Source organism: Ursus arctos, unplaced genomic scaffold (assembly GCF_023065955.2).
Source record: "Ursus arctos isolate Adak ecotype North America unplaced genomic scaffold, UrsArc2.0 scaffold_5, whole genome shotgun sequence".
Classification (NCBI taxonomy): Eukaryota; Metazoa; Chordata; class Mammalia; order Carnivora; family Ursidae; genus Ursus; species Ursus arctos.
Window position 1 is genome coordinate 50514698 of NW_026623067.1, and position 21862 is coordinate 50536559.

The following is a 21862-nucleotide window of genomic DNA, read 5'->3' on the forward strand; positions in this document are numbered from 1 at the left end:
GGACTGAGTTTCTTCCAGAATCTAGGAGAGAATCTAACTTTTCCAGCTTCTCGAGGCTGCCTGCATACCTTTACTCACGGCTTCATATCGCTCCGACTTCTACTTCCATGGTCACATCTCTCTCTCACACTCCTGCCTCCCTCCCTCTTATAAAACACCCTTGTGACTACATTGGGCCCACAGGATAATCCAGAATAATCTTCCCATCTCAAGATACTTAATGTAGCTGTATCTGCAAAGTCACTTTTGCCATGAAAAATAATACATTCACAGGTTTTGGGGATTAGGATATGGATCTCTTTTATCCTACCAACTACGAAGCATATATCAAAATTTGAGTCTGGGTTCGTCTATGTAAGAATTTGAACATGGACAAATGACGAATTCCAATGAACATCATCTAATCTGTAAAATAAGGGAAAGAATACTCTCCATATAGGGTGGGATGGAAATTAATGAATTACATAAAATGTGTATAGTTCAATCCTAGACACATAAAAGACACTTAGAACTGGCACATAGGAAAATATTTAGTAGCAGTTAGTTATCATAATATAGTTACTGAGGCAAATGAGTTGCATAGTTATTAAACTTATTTGTATCTTGGAAACTACTTGAGATTGAGAGGTAAGGGAAGACAGTGTTTCTTCAATTTATCATTTGCTTCATCAACTTCCTGCTATCTCTTTTCGGTTCTCAACTGTTTAGAGGGGAAAACACTGAATTTATCTTTATATTTCAAATATATTCTGAACAGGCCCAATGATAATTTAAATATTTTCCCTTTTCTCTACAGAATCTTGAGAATATAAGAATATATCAATGAAATGCAGTAATGAGATTATTTATGTAGTTGTACATATTTGTCTTGTACAAAATGTATGACTAGGTATTACATTCATCATAGCTGAAGCTAGGACCTCCAAGTGCATCCTATTGGGGAACCTGGAATTGCAGGTAAAATTTGTGTGTGTGCATTTTTCTAAGTTATAGCTCTTATTAGATTTCCAAAAGATCCATTTTCCCAAATAGAAAAGATCTATTCTTCTAAATCAAATTCTTCATTTTAATTCAAATTAGGTTATATATATATATATATATGTATGTATGTATGTATGTATATACATATATGCACCCCACATATATATATGTTGCATATGTGTGTGTGTGTGTGTGTGTGTGTGTGTGTGTGTGTGTGTGTTGCATATTCCTATTTGACTGGTTACTCAATGTGTTATCTATGGACCAGTAGCATTGGCATTAACTGGAAACTCATTAGAAATGAGAACTCTCAGGCTCCACCGCAGACCAGCTGAATCAGGATCTGTGTTTTAACAAGATCCCATGTGATTCTATGAACATTTAAAACCTGACAAGTATTACCTTTCAGTAAAATGAGAAGATACAGTCAGGCTAAATAAATAAATGAATGAAACATGCCCACAATACCATTCAACTAGTGGCAAATCTTGTTAAGATTTTGGCATGTATTTATTTCCAGAAATGGGACCATACTGAACATATTGTTTTGTAATCCACTCTTCCTGATGCCTTGTGAATGTGTTAACATGTCAAAACACATGCCAACATAATTTCTAGTGGCCAATTTGTGATTTATTATATATGCATATATTATGATTAGGCATTCCTTTCTTGGTGGTTATTTAGATAACTTTTTATATTTTTACTTTTAAAACAGCCCTTGTGTGATAAATACCCTTGTAATGTAGGCTTTATGGTTGCCTGGTTCAAATCCTAACAATGCCCCTTACTAGCTGTGTGATCTTAGGCAGGTTACTTGACTTCTCTATGCTTCAGTTTCTTCATCTATAAAATGGGCATAATAAAAAGCACCGCATAGATTGTTTTGAGGATTTGTATAAATACATGATTCATGTAAAGATTTTTGGATTGTATCTGGCACATTCTAAATGTTCAATAAGTGTTATTATTTTTATTATTCTTTATGAACCCTCAACAATATCTTTACAACTTCTCTTTCTAAAGAAAACTTAGGTCATTAAGCTAGCTAGTAGCAGAGGCGGGTAGAAGTGGACTTTTTAATCTTTCCATTCTTGCTATAGTTCTGGAGTAGAGCGCCCAGCAAATGTAGGACTCAAAGAAATTCAAAAATAAATTTTCGCGGGAGGGTGGACCAGTGAGAGAGTAAGATATTTTAACTCTCCTCAGCTGAGACGGACCGTAAAACGATACAGTTTAGAACAGATAATCGGAATTGGGAAGAGAAAATGGTTCTGATTCAAGCAAGCTTCAATCAACCCATGACACAACCGATCCTTCTGGTAGTCGGGCTACGCGGAGTTAATGTTCCCATGGTTACAGATCTGGCTGACTCCAGGCTCCCTGCTCTCTACTGCGCAAGCGCAGACAGCTGATTTAGCCCCCGGGCGCCTTCAGTTTCGAAGGGGAAGCCCCTCCCTCCTCTTCTGCCGTTCTCCTATCGCCTTCTCGCTTTGCCTAGTCCACGCGTTCTGGGTGTCTGTGACGCAGTATTCGCGCGTCAGCGTCGTTTGAAGCCGCGACGCTGAACATGGCGCGTTCCTAGAAGCCGCTTTCGGCATCAGTAGGCGGCGGCGTGTAGATTGGAAGCGTGGGGCGCGGGACCAACCGACTTCGCTTCGTGTTGGGGAGTGGAAGTGGGAGAGCCGGGCTATTCCGGACCGAACCAAACGGTGAGGCCTGAGAGCCACAGAGCGCGCGAGTGGAAGGGAGGCGTGAGTTGGGCAGCGGAGACCCGAGAGGCGAGGGAAGAACGTGGGGCAACCCGCAGACGAGGAATAGCAGTAACGCGGCGAGGGCGGCCTGCAGGCTTGGCTCTCTGCATAACCCTGGGAATCACCAGGAGCTGGGGGCTGGCGGAGTCAGCCCGGGGTTGGGAAGGGAGGCTTGGTTGAGGAGGAATCCGGGTGCAGAGAGACAGGGACTGGGTGCCAAGACGAGAAGAGCATAGGGTGCCCATTGTGGCTGCGGTTGCGGGCCGGGGTGGTGCATTTGCCCTTGGGGGATAGGTGATGAGAGAACGTGGTCATCTTAAGTATAAAACCAGTGTATGTTGTTATTGCACACACTATATTGATGCTAATAACGATACTGTGAAAGCTTTAATTAAACGTTAGACCCTTCCTTGCCTTTAATGAACAGGTGAAGTAAGTTAACACATTTTCAGAGGGGAGCCGCTTGCTGAGGTATGGCCGCCAATGCTCAAGCCCAGCGACTTCTGCAGCTTTATATTGGGGGTATTTGTGATTCAGCAAAACTATTTTGAGGTCCATTGCATTTGTCATTCTTCTTTATTCTTTTGTTATATAGGGGGGAATGAGGAAAGTATTATTTAGAAGTGACTTGACTAAATTAGGCAGAAGTGGTAAATTGCCTGCTGGTGCCAGGATTGCAATTGACATATCTCTTCCCCACCCCATATACAAGCGAGCTCGGTTGTAGTGATGTGTAGTGCCTTTGAGAATTGGTTATTCTTCAGAAGAAGGTAAGAGCAGTTTACAGCCATAATTTTTTTTTTCTTGGATAAGGAGTTCACTCCATTTTAACGTTATTTTAAACTTCTCTTTTCGGTTTAGAGGCTTCAGGTTAAGGGGAGAGTGACTATAAGGCTTCCATTGCATGACACCTTTTGTTTAATCTTTCCTCACTGAAGGTTGCTTTGAAATTAGAATGAAAATCCCTGTTGGTCGTGATAGGATTGTGGAATTTTTTCCTCCTGTAACCTAGTATAGGGAATAGTAGAAACAGTTTAATTATAGCAATGGTTTGTGGCCATATATTATAGCCCTAGGTCAGCTGGGCTGTCTCTGTCCTAGTTACACTTCCTAGAGCAGAAGAAAATTCTCATCACAAATGAATTCAATCGTGGCAATAGGATTGGAGGTTCTAAACAAATACATAGAGATTATTTGGTAATTAGTATAAAAGTCTTTAAATTTTGTGACATTTAGAAAGTGTTTGCATTCAGGATCAAACCATAATGCAAAAGAACCCTTGTAGGCATGTGGCAGTTAAAATATACTGAAGACTTTTCAAGAGCTAAATATGTTTTTGTAGATATAAAAATATTTCGGGTTTTGAGAAAGATAATACGATTAGGTGACCTAATCGTTTTTTGACCTCTGTGTTGTATGTAGGTTCATATATGTGTGCATTTGTATTTATATTTGTTGTTGTCGTTGAAGTATAGTTGACATACAATGTTATATTAGTTTCAGGTGTACAATATGATGATTTGACAATTCCGTACGTTATGCTGTGCTCACCATGATAAGTGTCCCTGATAAGTGTCATTACTATCTATCACCATGCAGTGTTGTTACAGTATTAGTGACCATATTTCCTGTGTTGTACTTTTCATCCCTGTGACTTATTTATTTTATAACTGGAAGTTTGCACCTCTTAATCCCCTTCACCTATTTCTGTGCATTGTGTTTAATCTTGCTTCTCCTAATATGGTGTTATTGGTTCCAGTATTACTCATTTCTGTCTTTCCCTATGTGCATCAAACGAGGACTATCCAGTTAATTTCAGAATGTTTTAGGGAATGGCAAGACATACTTAGTGCAGGTGTGAGTCTGGAGCATCGTTGTTTAGTTTTCTAAATATCAGGCTGATTACAGATAAGCCCACAATTAAAAGCTTTGTAGAGCTTGTGCTGGATTAGTGTTCTGCACCCTCGCTACTCAAAATGTGGTGTATGGCATCACCTCAGCATTTGTTCAGAATGCGCAAGCTTGGGCTTAACCCCAAACCTAATGAATCAGAACCTGCATATTAACAAGCTCTCTAGATGATATGAATTTATATTAAAGCTTAAAACTCACTACTTTGGCTGAAAAAAGTGGAAGACTGAGGTCATGCATAAACCTGCATAAAAATCATAGCATTTATTTTGATCTGAGGCCGTCTTCTGCTGATTATCAAGTCTGATTCATCTGGTTGAAGGAACTGAGACCCAGCAATGGTAAGTGACTTGCAGGAGGTCACGTAATCAAATTCATAACCCAGGTTCTGACTTACTCCAATGCTTTTCTTCTGCTAGTTACTCCTTTATTAAAATGGAGCTAAAGTATTCATGAAAGAGAGCTAGGTATTCATTCCACAACAAACATTTATTTAGTAATGGGCAAGCAATCTGATAATTCTGTGCATTGCTAGTAACTCCTGTTTCCGATGGTGATTATGAACCCACTACCTTCCCTCCTTACTCTTTAGTGGATGAGGTCACTTCTTCTTCACAGAGGAAATGAAATGCCTTGGTGGGGACGTTGTTTTTTGTCCTCTTTCACCTGTAAGCAGGTCTACTTTTGTCAATCTCTCGTGCTCTGAGTTTTTTCTTCACAGGGACAATGTTTCCTTAATGTGTTATATTAGTTTTCTAGGGCTGCTCTAAGAGAGTAACACAGACTGGGTGGTTTAAGCAATGCAAAATTATTTTCTCACAGTTCTGGAAGCTGGAAGTCCAAGATCCGGGTTCCCATGGGAGTGATTTCCCTAAGGCTTTTCTCCTTGACTTACAGATAACCACCCCCTTGTGCACTAGAATCTCTGGTGTCTTCTTTTTCTTATTAGAATACCACTCGGATTACGCCCCACTCTGATGACCTCATTTTAACTTAATCACCTCTTCAAAAATCTTACCTCCAATACTGAGGGTTCTGGGGGTTTGGGCGCCAACATGTGAATTTGGGGGGAATACATTTCAGTCCGTAACACTTGGTTACTCTTTTTTTACTCTCAACTAGCACTAACTTACTAAGATTTAAACACACTTATCTTAAATACACTCTTTTCACTCTAGATTCCTGTTCAGTTTCATCTCTATTTCCTTTGAGTGTCTGGACGAGTTACCTATATTCATTTTCTCTGCCACCTTATTACTCTCCCCTCCCCACCCCAGTATATTGGAGTCTGACAATCCACTGCAGTCACTGAAGTTGATGGGTGGTGGTTACCATTGATCTTTGTTGTGAAGTCTAGTAGAATCTTTTTCATCATTTGACATTTTGAGTAGTTGTCCTCGTTGAAATTCTCTTTTACTTCTTTGACCCTGTGGTTTCCTTATTTTCCTCTTGTGTCTTGACCAATCTTTCCTTGGTGTATTTTTCTCTCTTTGACCCCTTCAGATACTACTTTCACACTGAGGTACGGTCTTCTGCTCTCTTGCCTCTGCCTGCTCTTGAGTGGTCTTATCTCTGGTGACTGCAACCACTGTCTTTATTTTGATGAATAGCAAATCTCTGTCTCTTTAGCACAGATTACTCTTCAATTCTGACGCATTGTGGTTGTCTTAAGATAATTTAAGTTCAGCTCAAAAATTACATATCTCACTCTTTCTGAAGTTGCTTCTTTTCCTCCTGTGATCCTTGTCATTTAGTTGGAGATGCCCCAAATCTTAATTTTTCCCTCTTATTACCCTTAAGTGCTACTCCCCCCGCTCCGAAACCCTCTAATCATTTGCCAGATCTCGTTCTACATCTTTCATCCATTTTTCCCTGCAGCAACCACCTTGGTTCAAACTATCATTATTATCTGGACCTTTGCGTAAACATTCTACATAATTACTTTTCTCCTAAGAATGAATATCAATCCCTCTTTACCCTTCCTTTTATTATAGGCAGGTTGTACTGTTTTTCTGCAGTCTTTCCATTCAGGTTTTCAGATTACAATCCAAACTACCAAATTTAGGAAATACAGACCTTAGTGATTTGGACTTTGCTTGCCTTTTGCTTTCTTTCTTTCTTTTTTTAAAAAAGATTTTATTGATTTATTTGACAGAGAGAGACAGCGAGCGTGCACAAGCAGGGGGAGCAGCAGGCAGAGGGAGAGGAAGAAGCAGGATCTCCGCTAAGCAGGGAACCCGATGCCGGGCTTGATCTCAGGACCCTGGGATCAGGACCTGAGCCCAAGGCAGACGCTTAACCGACTGAGCCACCCAGGCGCCCCTGCTTTTTGCTTTTTGCTTTCTTCTGCTGTTTTCTGCCTCACGTTATTCTGTCATGCTGAACTATTTGCAATTCTTCAGAAGCGTTAGAATGTTTTTTAAAGTTGAGACATTAATACGTTGTGTGTCTTCTGTCTAGAACGTACCGATCATTTGTTTGACAAACACCCATAACATACTCATTTGGATAACTCCTACTCCACTTTCATGACCCAGCATAAACGCCTTCTTGGCCCTCTTTCGTGCCCCACCAGGTTTTCCCCAGCCTGCTTAGGCTGAGTTATGTCTTCCACTTGAGTTCTTCCAGAACAGCTTTGTCGTCTTTTTTCCTCTTCAGAATTGAATGGCAAGATTCTTTCATTCTGTTTTTTGTGATCTAATCTAAATTATGTATTACGCCATCTCCTGCTGTAACTAAAGGGATGGAAGATCAGTATACTGGTCATCATTTGATACAAGTAAGGAAGGTGAGCTTAAGGTTCCATTTAGTTTTCTGGTCCTTGTGCAGAGTCCTGGTCCAGACCAGTGCTGTGGTCCGCACTGGATAGTGGTCCGGGTTCTCTTTTTTCATCTCTATAGCCAGTCCCCAGGGAAAGGCCTTGAACCTGATGTGAATTTGGAGGTAGGTGATGAACTCAAATCTCTCATGCTCTTGTGATGCACCTTTGGGAAGATGCTTACTCTCATGTCTGGGAGCACCACAAAGTAGATGGGGGCCTTCCACATGTGAGCAGAGCCCTCCTTGCCCTGCACGACAGGAACCGTCCCAGCTGGGCCCTGGACCGACCTAGCAGCCTGAACACTCAGGACCCAGCCACTGCTGCCATTTTTGAACTGAACTTCAAAGACTCTTTTTTATTTATTTTTATCTCTCAGAGTAGTGGCTGGCCAATAGAAGCTCCTTCTTTGTTGAGTACTGTGAATGCAAGTTGAATTACTGGAGAGTTGAAATAAGGTGGATTGTTACATACTCTGGAGGTGAGATTGAGTGGGCTTGAAAAGTCAGAGATGGGTTCATTTTTGTGCTTTACATAAGGATAAACAGAGATTGTGATTTAGTGATTGAATTCATTTATTTAGCAAATATTTAATGTTGCTTTCATATGTGCCAGATACTTTTTTAGATTCTGGCAATACGTCTTTGAGCAAATTGAAGTTCCTGGTCTCTGGACCATAAGTTCTAATTGGGGAAGTCAGGACAATAAACACATAGATAATAGAATGTCAGATAGTTACAACGTTATGCAGAACAATTAAGAAAGATATCCAGACTAGAGGGATTCTGGGTTGGAGGGTCATGTAGTTTAAACTGGGTGGTGAGGGACAACCTACCTGAGGAATTGATAACTTGAGCAAAGACTGAATTGAAGTTTTTTTTTTTTTTTTTTTTTTAAGATTTTATTTATTTATTTGACAGAGAGAGAGACAGCCAGCAAGAGAGGGAACACAAGCAGGGGGAGTGGGAGAGAAAGAAGCAGGCTCATAGCGGAGGAGCCTGATGTGGGGCTCGATCCTATAACACCAGGATCATGCCCTGAGCCGAAGGCAGACGCCCAACGACTGCACCACCCAGGAGCCCTGAATTGAAGTTTAAGAGCAAGACATGCAGATGTCTAGAGGCTAGAGTTTTCCAATCAGAGGAAACCAATTGTACAAGATAGAGTTCATGTATCTATTCCACTATAGATGGACATATGTTATCTTTTATTTCTTATTACAGACAACTCCCAAGATGAGCTCCTTTACCCATGTCTCCTCCCTATAAGCCAGTGTAGGAATTTCTTTGGTTATAGCACCAAGTGTGGAACTGCTGGGTCATAGGATACACCATGTTTGGTCGTAGGGTACACACACACACAGGCACACGCACTTAAGTTTATTAGAGATGGCAGGATTGCTCTCCAAAGTGGTTGTACCAATGTATAGTCTTAGCAGCAATGCGTAAGGGACTCTGTTTCCATATGTTTTTGCTAGTGTTCAATATCTTTGGACTTTTTAATTTTTGCTAATCTGATGATTGTAAGTGATAGCTCTTTTTTAGATTCGTGATAACCAGTAAGGTAGCATACCTTTGGTATTTATTACCCATTTGCCTTTTTTTTTTTTTTTTAAAGATTTTATTTATTTATTTGACAGAGAGAGAGAGAGACAGCCAGCGAGAGAGGGAACACAAACAGGGGGAGTGGGAGAGGAAGAAGCAGGCTCATAGCGGAGGAGCCTGATGTGGGGCTCGATCCCATAATGCCGGGATCACGCCCTGAGCCGAAGGCAGACGCTTAATTGCTGTGCCACCCAGGCGCCCCCTCATTTGCCTTTTTTTGTTCATGAATTGTCTATTTATACCCTTTGTCCAATTTTCTTTTGTATTTCTCGTTCTGTTGATTTACAAGGGTTTATCATATATTCTGTATAATAATTCTTTGTTTAGTTGTTTAAAAACGTGTTCTAGGTTTTATCTTGTTAATGTTGCCTACAGTATTTTCATAGACTATTAATTTTTGTTTTCAGTTTTTATGTAATTTAATTTAGCAGAAAATCGAGCTATAGTCTCGATGTTTTATTTTGGTTCTCAAGTCTAAAACTAAAAAAAAATTGTCAGTTCATTTCACTTGAGATATTAATGGATAACACTGTGATCAAAATGAAAAATGTAGTAGTCAGAGTATTGGGTTGGCATAGTAGACTTGTAATCTAGTTCTAGAAATGTTGGTAATGAATGAAGGGGGCTAAACAGACGGGGGATGAACCATGAGAGACTGTGGACTCTGGGAAACAAACTGAGGGCTTCGGCGGGGGGGGGATTGGGATAGGCCAGTACTGGGTGTTATATGCTAATAATGAATCATGGAACATTACATCAAAAACTAGGGATGTACTGTATGGTGACTAACATAACATAATAAAAAAATATTTTAAAAAATGTTGCTAATGAGGCTGGAACTTTAGAGAAGTCACAGTTTATTTCCTTAACGTCTTTGAGACACAGTCTTCTTGGTCAGTAAAACAAAATGTTTAAATCAGATATGCAGTTAACCCCTGACCAATATGGCTTTGAAATCTGTGGGTCCACTTACATATAGGTGTATTTTTTTTGATACAGTATAGTACCGTAAATGTATTTTCTCATCCTTATGATTATTTTAATATTTCTCTAGCTTATTGCATTGTAAGAATATAGGATATAATACTCATGAATTAAAAAATATTTGTTATTCAGCAGTTGATGTTATTGTTAAGGCTTCTCCTCAGTAGGCTATTAGTTAAATTTTTGGGGAGTCAAAAGTTACAGGCATTGCTTAAGGGTCAACTATTATTTACTGCTTAGAAAACTGATACTGATAAACGGCTCCAAGGTGATAGAAAAATTATTTTAATGATTGAAAATATTATTTTAATGATGGGGCGCGTGGGTGGCTCAGTCGTTAAGTATCTTCCTTCAGCTCAGGGCGTGATCCTGGCTTCTGGGATCAAGCCCTGCATTGGGCTACTCTGCTGGGAGCCTGTTTCTTCCTCTCCCACTCCCCCTGCTTGTGTTCCCTCTCTCGCTGCCTGTCTCTCTCTGTCAAATAAGTAAATAAAATCTTTTAAAAAACCCATTATTTTAATGATAAAATATATTCTAGTTCCTTATTGTGGGGACATTGCTGGCATGCAACCCATTCATGTTTTAATGAATGAGTTTTTATAAATGCAGTGACTCCTTAGGTTGGACTCTTGCAAGAATGAGATTCTTTTTTTTTTTTTTTTTTAATAATTTGTCCTGTTTATTTTTTTTAATGGTTTATTTATTTATTTGACAGAGAGAGTGTGTACGCACAAGCAGGTGGAACAGCAGGCAGAGGGAGAGGGAGGGGCTGGCTTGAGTCCAGGATGCTGGGATCATGACTTGAGCCGAAGGCAGACGTTTAACCGACTGAGCCACCAAGGAGCCTCTAGAATGAGATTCCTTTTTTTTCTTTTTTTTTTTTTGAAAGATTTTATTTATTTATTTGACAGAGAGCGAGACAGCCAGCGAGTGAGGCAACACAAGCAGGGGGAGTGGGAGAAGAAGAAGCAGGCTCCCAACAGAGGAGCCTGATGTGGGGCTCGATCCCAGAACTCCGGGATCACGTCCTGAGCTGAAGGCAGATGCTTAACGACTGAGCCACCCAGGCGCCCCTAGAATGAGATTCTTTTAAGAAAGGGTTATAGACCGTGATGTCCTGGACCAGTAGTTGGAAACTGTCAATCAAAGTTGTGTGTATTTGGAGAGGACTGATGATCCCTTAGCACTTAGTGAAAGGTTCCAACTAGACTTAAATCTGATCAGTTATAAAGTCTATTAAATTTAGGCTGTGTTATTACTCCAGTTCAAAGAAGTGTATCTTGCTCAAAATCTAGCTTACTTCCTTTCCTTCCTTTTTCTTTGTTTTACATAAGAGAAGGAACTTTAAAGCCAATAACTGTAATTGCTGTTCTTTAGTAGTTTTTATACAGATGTGTTTTTTTGTGTGTTTCAACTAAAGATGTCAAAGAGGGTGATGGTGACAGTAGTTGAGGCCTCAGGATTGGCAGTACCTTGTTTGCCAAGGGGTCACTTGTTTAGGGTAACCTTTTTTTGTTTTTAAGATTTTATTTGTTTGAGAGAGAGACAGAGTACAAGCGGGTGGAGCGTTAGAGGGAGAGGGAGAAGCAGACTCCCTTGTGAGCAGGGAGCCCGATGTGGGTCCGATCATAGGACCCTGGGTTCATGACCTGAACCGGAGGCAGGTGTTTAACCATCTGAGTCCCCCAGGTGCCCCTAGGATAAGCTTTTTAACTTTTCCTATTAGGAAGTACTCAGTCATGGGGGACACCTGTGTTCACTGAACAGGCAAGAGATTTATTGTAGTTTACCAATACTATTTTACTAAAAACTCCCAGTGAGACACACACCTTTGGGTTTATTGAATTGGACTTCTCTTACAGCTGTTTTTTGGTCTTGTTTTCTGCCATCTTAAGTACTGTGTAGTTTACCCATTTATTTCCCTGTCTCTGCCACTAGATTATCCTTTCTATAAGGGCAGGGATTTTTTTTTTTTTGTCTTTTTAGTTTATCGATACATATGAAGTGCCTAGAATGATACTTAGCATTTGTAGGTGTTCAGTCAATACCTGAATGAATGAATGAATGAATGTGGAAAAGTCTAATGATAAACTGCGTAAATATCAGGAAGTTGATTAGAGGGCACAGGATTAGAACAAAGGGTGTTAGATATTCCCAGTAAAAGGTACTGCTAAATTTTATTTCCTTGTTATGCCCCATTTCTTTCTTTCTTTCTTTCTTTCTTTTCTCCTGTCTGTCTTTTTTTTTTTTTTTTTGATACGGGAGAGGGGCAGAGGAAGAGGAGAGAGAGATTCTCAAGCAGGTTCCACGCCCAGCGCAGAGACGTCTGACACAGGACTTGATCTTATGGTCGTGAGATCAGGAGTCGGTCGCTTAACCAACTGTGCCACCCAGGCACTCCAGTGTGTCCCATTTCAGTAGCTGAAGATACTGACTGGGCTGTTCATTCATTTAGTGATTCCTTCATTTATTGTTTTCCTCTTTGCTTTCCCTTCATTCATTTTTTTAATCAGCCATTTGGGAAGCATACTGTTTATTCTTGTAGTATGTTTTGTAAATCCTTTTGTCTTTACTGTGTTGTAATTTCTGTTCTTCCAGAAGGATTGTTGTTTCTGTGAACTCTTTCTTTTTCACCTTTTCTCCTTCCTTCCTTCCTTCCTTCCTTCCTTCCTTCCTTCCTTCCTATTTTCTTAAGTAATCTTCATACCCATTGCGGGGCTCAAACTCACGGCCCGGAGATCTAGAGTTGCATACTCTTCCAAATGAGCCAGCCAGGCGCACTCCTGTTTTACCTTTTCTAGGTTTGCCTTCCACCCTTAGAAGTCACGGTCACATTATTGCTTTGTTCAGTTCATCAGACGTTTACTGAGCATTTGCTGTATCCCTGACATTGTACTAGTTGCATATATAGATGAATGAGCACAATTTTTGCCTTTAAGCGGCTCGTGATTTTGTAGATGGGATGCGAGTAAATAAGAAGGAGGTGTAATAATAGAAGTATGTACTACGCAGAAGAATAGTGTGAGAGGAGGAGTGCTTTACGATCTAGTGCAGTTGTACTTTTCCAGAGGAGGTGCTGTTAGCTGTGAACAACAGCTTCAGTGATTTGTGTCATGGTCTGTTAGCTACCATTTTAAAAGAACACACTCAGAAGTAGAATTATATAATGAACCTCTGTCTGCCTGTCACCCAGCTTTAACAATGATCAGTCATGGGGTCAGTCTTTTATCATGTTACCTCCACCCAACTTCCCTTCTAAGTTCGTTCTTAGCAAAGATATAGGAGCTTGGTTTGATTTAGATTTAACTGATTCTTTTGGCAAGCTGCTTTCTTGTATTTAAGACTTTGGTTTCTTGAAATAATAAAATGTCAGGGCACCTGGCTGGCTCAGTCGGTAGAGCACGTGACTCTTGATCCCAGGGTCATGAGTTTGAGCCCTACACTGGTCATGGAGATCACTTAAAAAAATAAATAAAATATTTTAAAGCAATAAACTGTCTCTTTACGTTTCCTAATATAACTTTTCTGTTTTTATTATCTTTGAATTTTTCCCTGGTCGTCACAGAAATTCATTTCTTTCTTTTCCTAGTTTGCTTTTGATTCTAGACATTTGGCGGTTTTGTAATATTTCCTATCCATTATTCTCCAAGAATGTGTTTCTGTCTCCTGTTACTTTGTAGACTTGAGCTATAGATCATAGTTTGACTTAGAGGAATTTAACTATCTTTTAAAAAAAATGACCTCTTCCTCTCATCTCTCTTTAGGGAAATGCTCTAGTAATACACGGTCAATACTGTATTGCTTATACTTTTCATCTGCTTCTTCCAGGAAGAAAATTAGGAGCTTTCAAATTATTAATACCACTTTCTCAGTGGCTTATATCTGGCCATTCTTTTCTTTCTTTCAGAATATTTATATTTCTCTTCGGTGTCGATTCTGCAGTGCTTTTCCCACTAGCTGATTTCATCCCTTTCCTCCCATCGCTGTAGGTCTTCTTGTTCCACAGTTTCTCAGTCACATTTTGTTAAAACATTGCTTACACTATTACATTTTCTTAAATTCCATCATATTTACTTGTGTAAAGCTCTGAACACATTCATGTCTTCATCTCACGTTATCTTTGATAGAGAGTATTTTTAATGACGCAGTGTTTAACTACAAAAGGAGAGACAGTGCTATAAGGAATTTCTGTGGTAGTCATGTTTTGTTTGCTTCAGGGTGAGGTTTTCATGTTCACGTTCCATCCTTCTTGTATTACATTTTTTTTTTTTTTTTGCCCCCGTTCATTTCTTTCCCTCAGAGCCTCTCTTTTCAGCGTTCTTTGCCCTAGGTTTTGGAACCCTGAAAACCCTTGCTCTATTTCCAGATGGTTGTGTTGGCCAAATGGTCACTGAGAATGCCAGTGTCGTCTTCCCCTGGCCCTCCTTGAGGGGAAAAAGGTTAGGATGCTGGGGACATACTGTTTGGGGTGTGGTATGGCCTTTTTACCATCAGGTGGCACTACAGGTTACTCGATTTCTTTTATTATATCTTGAGGACTAGTAGATCTAGTAGTGTGTTACCTGCTAAAAAAACAAACACTGGGATGGAGAATACTTAGAAATGAAATTAAAGACCGTTTTGCCAACAAATAGAAATTTGTTTTCCTTTTATGTAATGGGCGTGTATTGTATACAGTATATGAAGCTTAAAGGAAAGGAAATAATAAATATGAATTTTCAGATTATAGTTTCATTTTTCTCAGACTGTTAAATATTTTAGAATCCTGCCTTTATTAACCAAATAGTAAGAATATTAAATGCCTTGTAGAGATGACTGTAGTTAAAACTGCAGTTTGATTACAATATTCAGAGTCCCCTGAGTCAGGAAGATTGTCTTTTTGGTAAACATTGCCATCAGAAATTCAGGTAATATGGCAGAACTGTTGCTTATCTACTCTTGCTACTGAAAGATGAAGTTTTTAAGTTTCTCTTGTGAACTGTTATGACGACAGTGCAATAATTGACCACAATACCTATTTAACTGTGGTATCTTTAATATATTGCCATGATTTCTTGGTGTGTACTTGACAAGAGAAATAAATGAGGATTTGCAGCTCTTGAGAATTTGTGATGTTTTAGGGAAGAGAAATCAAGCAAATACTCCCATGGAAATTTAGAACAAGTATAAAGGGAAAAATATTGACCTCTTAAAAAAAGTGTTTTTTTCATCACTAGGTTTTAATTTTTAAACTAAAAGAATCCGTATAACCCCTGGGACTAACTTAGCACAACGACTGTTTACAGTTTGTTGTGTTTCCTGTTTGTCTTTTATTCCTAGGTGTTTTTATATTTATACTGTCTTATACATATATTTTATATAGTCTTATACATACACTTTATATAGCATTTATTATTTGACATCATAGATATTTCTCTAATTAAAACCAGACTTAAAGAGTATTCTTAAGTTGTGATTTAGGAGGATTTAAGCTTACATGTAGTGTCTGTCTCCAAGTAGGAATTTGTAGGTCCTTTAAAACTCTTGATTAAATAGGATATTTTAGCAGCAGAGAAGAGAAAGCAAGGAAATATCTCCTCTTGTCTTTGTTACATGTCTTGTTGCATATCTTTTATTCCAGGGTAGACCAGTTTTTGACAGTCTGCGTGAGGTCTCATGGGGAATGCTTCAGTAGCCCCGATGATTCCTTAACTTGAGGGTATTTGGAGATCTGTGGAAGCATCTTTAGTCAAAATCCATAGGAAGTGTTAATAACATACAGTATGTAGGGTTGTGAAACCACCTATAATGTGTGCACAGAGAAGAATTTTCTTGTTCCAGCTGAAATGGCCTCTGTCAGGAAATGCGAATGAATCCGAATGGTGCAGTATGGGTTTGAATGGGGTTAGTATCTTTGGAATCTCCTTGGTTTGTGTCACAAATCTTCCGTGCTTTCATCTTGCTTTAGTTTCTTGAACCAGTGGTCTTCCTTGCTCCAAATTAACATCAGTTAATAGTTGTTGATAATCCAGCCACATGTTTGTCATTTTTATAGTCACTTCCCTGTTTCTTGCTGACTTCAGCATTTACATAGTCAAGGCACTTCAAACAAACAAACAAACAAACAAACAAACAGCTTTATTAAGGTATAATGCACAGACCATATAGTTCATCCACCGGAAGTGTGCAATTCAGTTGTTTTTAGTGTATTCTCAGTGTGACTGTCACTACAATCAATTTTAGAAAATTTTCATCAACCCAAATAGAAACCTAGTTTGTTTCACTAAATCACTTCACATTTTTCCACAATCCTCCAGTGCTAGGCAACCACTTATATACTTTTTATTTTTATAAATTTGCCTCTTTTGGACATTTCATTAAAAGAGTAACCATGTGGTCTTTGTGACTGGCTTCTTTCACCTAGCATAGTGTTTTCAGGGCTCATTTGTGTTGTGGCATGTTGTAGGATTTCATTCCTTTTGATTGCCAAATACTCTTCCATTGGATGGAAATACTACATTTGAGTTGTTTTCACTTTTTGCTATTATAATGTTGCTATTAACCTTTTTTTTTTTTTTTTTTTTTTACAAATGTACAACAAATGTAGACATAAATCTTCACTTCTCTTGGGTATATACCAAGAAGTAGAATTTTTGAGTCTTACACATCTCTTTGATTAATGTTTTGAGACACTGACAGACTTTCCCGAAGTGTCTACACCACTTTACATTTCTACCAGTGGTGCGTGAGAGTTCCAGTTTTTCCACATCTTCATCAGTATCTTTTACTATGTCTTTTTGACTGTAGCCATGCTAGTAGTTTTGATTTTTCATTTTTCTAATGGCTAGTGATGTTAGGCATCTTTTTATATGTTTATTGACCATCTGTCTATCTTTGTAGAACTGTATATGCAAATTCTTGGCCTTTTTCTTAATAAACTTTTTTTTTTTTTAGAACAGTTTTAGGTTTACACTAAATTGAGAGGAAGGTACGGAGATTTCCAATATACTCCCTGCCCCCATACATGCACAGTCTCCTCCATTACCACCATTAGTCACCATAATGGTACATTTTTTCACCAAGGTTGAACCTACTTTGACACATCATAATCACTCAAAGAGCATAGTTTCCTTAAGGGTTCACTTTTGGGGTTGTCCGTTCAGTGGGTTTGGACAAATGTATAATGACATATATCCATCATTAGAGAGTATTTTCACTGCCTTAGAAATCTGTGGTCTGCCTATTCATCTGCCCTCCTACCCAACTGATCTTTTCATTGTCTATAGTTTTGGCTTTTCCGGAGTGTTAGATAGTTGAAGTCATACAGTATATAGCCTTCTTAGAGTGCCCTCCTTCACTTAGTAATATATAGTTTAGTTTCTTCCATGTCTTTTCATGGCTTGATAATTTCTTTTTAGCATTGAATAATATTCTGTTTTCTGGATGTGCAGTCATTTATTTGTTCACCTCCTGAAGGATATCTTGGGTGTTTCTAAGTTTTGGCAGCTACGAATAAAGCTGTATAAACGTGTGCAGGTTTTTGTGGACATAGATTTTAACTCCTTTGGGTAAATACCAAAAGCGCAGTTGCTGCATTGCATGGTAAGAGTATGTTTACTTTTTAAGAAACCATCAGATTGTCTTCCAAGGATATTTTGCATTCCTTCCAACAATATATGAGAGTTCCTGTTGCTCCATATCATCGCTGGCATTTGGTATTGTCAGTGTTCCGGGTTTTGATATTTTAATAGGTGCATAGTGCTATTTTGTTGCTTTAATTTGCATTTCCCAAATGATGTATGATGTGTATCTCGTTTTAATTTTCATTTCTTGGTGGCATATATGATGTGTATCTCATTGTTTCAATTTGCATTTCCCAGGTGACCTATGATGAGCATCTTTTCATATGCTTATTTGCCATCTATGTATCTTCTCTGGTGAGGTGTCTGGTAAGGTCTTTGGCCATTTGTAAATTGGATTTTTTTTTAATTTCAAGAATTCTTTGTATATTTTGGATAATAGTCCTTTATCAGTTGTGTCTTCTGGAAATATTTTCTCTCAGTTTCTGGCTTTTCTTCATATTCTTCTGATACTTTTACAGAGCAAAAGTTCTTAATTTTAATGAAGTCCAGCTAACCAGTTATTTCTTTCACGGACTAGGTCTTTGGTATTGAAGCTAAAAAAGTATCACTGCACCCTGGAAAACCTATGTAGGCTTTCTCTTATGTTTTGGGCATTTGACAGTTTTGTGTTTTACAGTTAAGTCTGTGATCCACTTTGAGTTAATTTTTGTGAAGGGTGTAAGCTCTGTCTGGATTATTTTTTGAATGTGGATGTTCAGTTGTTCCAGCACCGTTGGTTAAAGAGGCTGTAGATCAGTTGAAGGGGTCTGTTTCTGGGCTGTCTAATCTGTTGCATTGATCTGTTTGTCTATTTTTGCTAGTACCAAACTGTCTTGATTACTGTAGCTTTATTGTAAGCCTTGAAGTTGGGGGGTGTCACCGTCTTACCATTTCTCTCTCTTCTGGTTCTTTTAAACTGGAAGTCAAGTCTAGAGTCTTGGTTAATTTTTTTTTTTTTTAAGATTTATTTATTTGACACAGAGCATAAGCAGGGGGAGTGGCAGGCAGAGGGAGAGGGAGAAGCAGCCTTCTCGCTGAGCAGAGAGCCTGATGCAGGGGCTCGATCCCAGGAGCCTGGGATCTTCACCTTAGCTGAAGACAGACTTTTAACTGGCTGAGACACCCAGGCACCCCTAGAGTCTTGATTAGATTAAAGGGATGATATTCTGTATTTTAGAGGTGAGGTTGTATTCTTATTACATCACATGGGGTGGCACTTCAGGTCAAGTTATGCAGCTGTTGTTGATGCTAAGTTTGTTGTGTTGGCTGAGCTGGTGATTGACAGATAACTGCATTTTAAAGGTCTGTTTGTTTCTTCACTACATTTAGCAGGTAATCTATTTGAACACACTGGGAATATTCTGTTCGTAAAAGTTGTTCTTTCACTTAATGGTTTTAGCATCCCTTATTGATCCGTGCCTGAATAAGTTATTGCACGGGGGGAGCCTTTTTTGATTTTGAAACTTTTTTCGTTCCATTTTTACTGTGCCCCTTTTTTTCCCCAAGTCATTTCACTCACCAATTTAATATTTAATAATGGTGTGGAATTATTGTTTGTGTGGCATGTTTTAAGACGAAGGACAAATAAAGATAATGTAGTAGAAAATCATCATGGCTGAAATCAATGTCATTGCAGGCCTGGCAAGTCTGTCTGTTGGTGGCAGGCAAGGGTGCTGAGTTTTCCCTTGTCTCCTTGTTTGTTTTAATGAAAATTAGTAAGTTTCCAACTACTGGCATATCTGTATATCTTTGGACTTTGGATTTTTCCAAGAATTTGAAAAGTAACTTCTGTAAATGAGCCTAGAAAGTCCAGTTATGGAGTATGAGTATTGTTAGGCTCTTGGACACTTATTTCTGGGTTGCTTAGACCTTAACAGTGTTAAAGACTACAATAAATTGAACTGACTGAATTGTAAAATAGTGAGGTGAAGCGCCTGTCCTTTTAATTTGCACCTTCTCCTATCTTAGTATTCTTAGAGAAAAAAGAATATACATTTAGATTTTGAATAATTCTCTTCTATAGTTTAGTTCAGAACTAATAAAATACAAGCACTTTCACCTCTTGCCTATGAATTTAAAGTTAATACACATTAGTGAAAATCAAAAAAGGATATTGTAGGTTAGTTCGCTGGGTGTACCACCCTCTAACCTGACCATCAGTAGTCAGTAGTCATGGATCTTTTATCCAAATGAAGTTTATTTCCACACTGTTAACGTTTGAATGACTCAATACATTTCTCCCTGTTCTTCAGTTCTTCATTGCCTTTGCTGTCCTTTCAAATCTACAGTGGAGTACTGTATGGATATTTACTACATGGAAAACATAATCCTTTTAGATAATAATGGATTAAGGAATCTTTTTGACTGTTTCTCCAGGAAGCTATCATGTGAAAACACAGTGTGTTTGTAGGTGTTGGGGAAGTCGGGTGGTGTGGTGAGGCCATTTTCTGTTGTAGCAGGGAGAGCTTGTGTCCCAGAGATTTGGTTACAGTCCCCACCCACTCTGCCATGTGCTAGTTTGCTACCTGACCCTGGACAACTCTGCTGATAGATCTAAGTTCTTCCTCTTATAAAACAGTGATATTATTCCACATGCCAGATTTGCTTTTATAGTCTTGTTATGGCATCTTTAAAAAATTTAATAGGCTCTAGCAATGTGGTATTTTAAATAATCTATTATAGGTGTGTCATTCCTGAATCGTTATTCTTTTTTTTTTAATTTTTTTTATTATATTATGTTAGTCACCATACAGTACATCCCTGGTTTTTGATGTAAAGTTCGATGATTCATTACTTGCGTATAACACCCAGTGCACCATGCAATACGTGCCCTCCTTACTACCCATCACCAGCCTATCCCATTCCCCCACCCCCGTCCCTGAATCGTTATTCTTGATGATGCATTTAATCTGCAGTTTAGGAACTGATTGCCTTTTAAAGCTTCCTTTATAAGTTAATTAGCACTTAGTAATCTTTCCAGTAGAAGATCTGAATGGTGGTTTCTTTCTCTGACCTAAAAGCCTTTTACTCATTAGATGAACCACTCATAATATTGTTTCTCTGGAGGAAATATACTCTGGATTCCAACCGGTATTCTAGAATCTTACTTTTTATGGTGTGTTTTGATGATTAGAATAGTTGTCTCTGGTTCCCACCTTATTATCTCCCAGAATTTGGGGAGAGAAAGCGACCTTTCTGATTTTACCATCCTAACAACGATCGTAGTGCTTGGCACAAAATTGACTTTCCAGAAATATTTGAACTGAGCTTTGTCCCAGGCTGGATGAGCTTCAAAAGAGAGGGGAGGAAGGACAAGGTATATACTTCTGTGGACGACCTGATGGAGCAAGAGAGTGGAAGGGAGGTAGGGATGGAAATTCTCACACCTTCCCTTAGAACAGGTGAATGTAAAGGGAAGCATAAAGGATACAAGTGTATAGACTTAAGGATTGCCTTGCTGGGAAAGTCCAGACAAGTGTGAGGATATGTGTGTATCTGAGTGCTCTGCACAATTTCTGCTGTAGTTAAAAAAATGCTCTGGAAGTTGATGATAATCAGTGATTTTATTTTTCAGGTAGTAGCTCCCAAAATGTTAAAACCAGTAGGTGAAAGAACTTCTGTTGGGGAAACAGAATATTCCCTATGTGTCCATAGATGATTTGCTAAATGCAGTGAAGAAACAAACAGACCTTTAAAAGGAAGAGATCTGTCAGTCACCAGTTCAACCATGGACATGGCCTTTTTCTTTTTTCTTGAAGGGTAGGGTTGGGTGGGGATGAATTCTGGCAGAACCTTTTGTCTATTATACTCATATTCATATATTCACATATTCTTTCACTGGCTTTTTTTGTACACGTATAAAAGTCCAGACCCTTTTTTTCTCCTGCAGGGTCATACATGATCTGTTCCTGCTTGCTGCTTCAACCTCATCTGGTTCCATTTTCCCTTTTTCTCATTAAGTGTCAATTATACTGGCCTTCTTCAATTTGTTTCTAATCGTAAGGCCTTGTTTTCCATTGTTTTCCCTGTCTGTCTGGAGCTCTGCTTTCAAATCATTGCATGCCCGGGTCTCTTGTGTTTCATGTCTGTTGTAAATGTCACTTACGAGAAGCCCTCCCTGAACACCCAGTGGAAACTTGCAGTTGGTCTTTAACATTATTTTATTTTCTTCATATTACCACCTCTGTTTTTTTCTTACCTTTTTTGTTT

At 38.9% G+C, this 21862-nt stretch overlaps 1 protein-coding gene across 10 annotated transcripts in view; it reads left to right on the forward strand.

The window, feature by feature from the left end:
* The window catches only part of IPO11 (importin 11), a 210538-nt gene that overhangs the window by 6177 nt on the left and 182499 nt on the right, over positions 1-21862 (forward strand). For 3 of the 10 annotated variants that reach the window (XM_026498905.4, XM_057307430.1, XM_044384169.3), the window contains one exon: positions 797-957. The exons of 6 other annotated variants lie outside the window; for them this stretch is intronic. The gene's annotated coding sequence lies outside the window, so the exon portion shown is untranslated. Of the gene's footprint in view, positions 1-796; positions 958-2507; positions 2694-21862 lie in introns of those variants that run through there. One more of the 10 variants, XM_026498904.4, reaches the window with a different exon arrangement.